Source organism: Gossypium hirsutum, chromosome D03 (genome assembly GCF_007990345.1).
Source record: "Gossypium hirsutum isolate 1008001.06 chromosome D03, Gossypium_hirsutum_v2.1, whole genome shotgun sequence".
In the NCBI taxonomy this organism is placed as follows: domain Eukaryota; kingdom Viridiplantae; phylum Streptophyta; class Magnoliopsida; order Malvales; family Malvaceae; genus Gossypium; species Gossypium hirsutum.
In genome coordinates this window covers 38,294,046-38,296,897 of record NC_053439.1, presented here as the reverse complement: position 1 = coordinate 38,296,897, position 2,852 = coordinate 38,294,046, and the positions used below count along the sequence as shown (strand labels likewise).

General features: G+C 33.9%; 1 long non-coding RNA gene across 1 annotated transcript; it reads left to right on the top strand.

Annotated features, from left to right (window-relative positions):
* Nucleotides 1-241: 241 nt before the first annotated feature.
* On the top strand, nt 242-1,209 carry LOC121215477 (uncharacterized). The gene is made up of 2 exons (XR_005911337.1): nt 242-503; nt 961-1,209. It is a non-coding gene; the product is annotated as an uncharacterized lncRNA (long non-coding RNA).
* Nucleotides 1,210-2,852: the final 1,643 nt, after the last annotated feature.

Sequence of the window (2,852 nt, the reverse complement as noted above, 5' to 3'; positions counted from 1 at the left end):
AATTAGAAACGATAATAAATTAAAGGGTAAATTAATAAAATAAAAAAAACTTAATTGCAAAAATATTAAAAGGCGGAGGGTCTAAAAGCGCAATTTACCCCTCCGCTCAAAAACACGCGGATCCTAGGCCGGGTCGGGTCGGTTTCGGGTTGACCCATGCCCAAAACGGTGCTGTTTTAGTTGGCTATTTAAGCCAAAAACCTTTCAAAAAAACCATTTCTTTCATTCTTTTAAAAAAAAATCCAAGAAAGCTCTCAACCCCTCAGTTCTCCGGCCTAGGTTCGGGCACCGGCTGATCGTCGGCCTCCGCGCCGGCCACCGGCCTCCGGTGACGGCACCGCCGTCTGCGGTGGCTGGAGAAGGTGAAAATCTTTTACTCGGTCCCTTTGAAGCCTCTAAACGTAGATTTTGCCCCGAAACCCACAAAACACACCTGCAAGATCCTCAAATCGTTGAGAAACCTTTCAGTTTCTGACCGTTCTTGTTGATTCCGGGCCACTCAGGTTGTTTCTTCCTCTTTTTCTTTGTTATTATTCGTTTGTAAAAAAATAACAATAGAAAGAATAAATAAATAAGTATTGTAAATATCCACCTCTATAATCGATTTGCTCTGTATTCTATTTGATTCGCTGTAGAAAAAACAATAGCTCTTTTTTTTGATTTTTCCTGAATCCCATTTTATTCTTGTTACAAAATAAAATAATAAAAAAGGAATAAAAAATAAAAAAAAGACGCGATTCACCTTCGAAAAATTTCTTTTGTATTCCCAGTATTTTTCTCTCTATTTTCGTATTTCTTTACACTGAATCTCCCCCTAATTACAGAAAATGAAATGGCTTTATATAGCCAGAATCCATCAATTTACAGCGAATAATAAAAAATAAATTACTATGATCTTTTCCTCTGTTGCCTTTTTTGTTATTGTTGTGCTGGTGCTATTTAGATCCAGTTTTTTCGCAGGTACAGAGGCCGTGGAAGTGGTATGCGCGTGGTGGTGTAGCACGCGCGAGGAAAAGGCGCGCCTGGGCGACTGCTGCGGCGCGATGGCTGGAGCTTGCTAGGGTTTCTGATCTTGTTTCGATTTTTGGCCAAGATTGTATTGGGCTTGGGCCATATGGACCGATTGTAATTATGGCCTTTTACCCGGGCCAAAATCGGGTATTACAAATATCATTTGTCACTATCAATCTAAATTATGCAATTTCTTTACTTAGCATCTTGATCTATAGATTTTTATAAATATCTCTTTCGAGCATAAGAGCAACTCACTCTAGGTTAATTAATTGAATTTCTTTTCTAATTAAAACCCCTATTATCGCATTAGCTTGTATCATGGATTCCGATATTAGATTTGACTCTAATCCGGTAGATTTATGTCGTCCTATTTCTAGAATTGCATGCAACTCCACTCAATTATGCAAGATCTAATCTTAAACAGGGTCTATTTAACCACCAATTTAAGCACATCGAACATGGATCAATAATCTAGAAATATTAAACCAAGAATTAAGCGCACATAATTAAGAATAAGAAACTAAGTATTTATTTGCGTAAAATAAAAATCAAACAACAAAATCCATCATAAAGCTCATTTCCCCTAAGTATTTAGAAGATTAGCTCATGCTTGAAAATAAAAAACATCCAAGACACAGTATAACCAAAAGAAATAAAGAAACTCATGATAACTTCCTAAGAAATCAATTGGAAATCTTCAATCTTGACAAAAATTTATTTCAAAGTTTGCTTCAATTGTGTTTTTTCGAGTTGTTTTCTTGCGTATTCTATAACGAAAATCTTCTTATTATTTTCCTAAGATTCAACGGTGACTGGTAAAACAGCAAGTCTCTCGTATGCTAAGGAGTCGAAGTCGACTCATTTGAAGTAGAGGCAATTTGGTCGTAGGAGGGAAAAAGGTATGACTATTTTGAATAAGAGAAGTTCTCTTTTTGGCACTGGATTTGGAAAGATAGAGCACTACGTTTGTTGAAAGCAGACCCGAGTCAATTTTGATTTGGCAGTGCACAAATTGAAGACTAGAAGTCTTTCGGTTTCAAAGTTCAAGCACGGCTTGGACTCAATTAATATCTTGCAGTGTTCGAGATAGGCCCGTGGCGGGCTCGGCAAAGAAGGCATTGTAGAAATATGAGTCAATGTGGAGAGTTGTGGAGTATATCTCGCATTTCGGTCAAAATTAAGACACAAACAAAGAGCGACATCGCGATGAGGAGTCATTTTATTGAAAGTTAGTGCATAATAGGGTGATTGATTTATCCATTTTCCCTTCTCCCTAATAAATTGATCATTTTCTCAAACATTTAAGGGCTTTTTGGGTTTTTTTTTGGAGTTGGTTCATTCCTCTTGCATCATATATACATATGCACGTATGTATGTATGTATTATAAACAACCTGCTCATGAAATTGTTAAGAGACTCTTTTTGGAACTTTTTCTAGAACAAATCCAAACTTTTTTTTAATTGGTTTTTGAGCAATTTAATAACAATAGAGTAAAATAGAAAAGCTTAAATGTATTTTCCAATACATAAAAAAAAGTGTAGTTTAAGTTTTTAAATTTATTTTATTTTATTTTTCATTTGCCTACTTCAATTTAATTAATTATAAATAGAGAAATCTATTATTAGAAAAATAATAATAACTCTAAGAAGAAATTACTTTTTTTTATTAATTACGATATTAAAAACAAATATTTAATTTAAAGGAATAAATTATATTAGAATGATCTTAAAATCTTTAATTTTTAGGTACCAATAAAATAGTACTACATCATCAATTTAACTTTAATTAAATTATTTAAAAATAATTCTTAAATTTTTAAAAATTGATGATGTGGTTA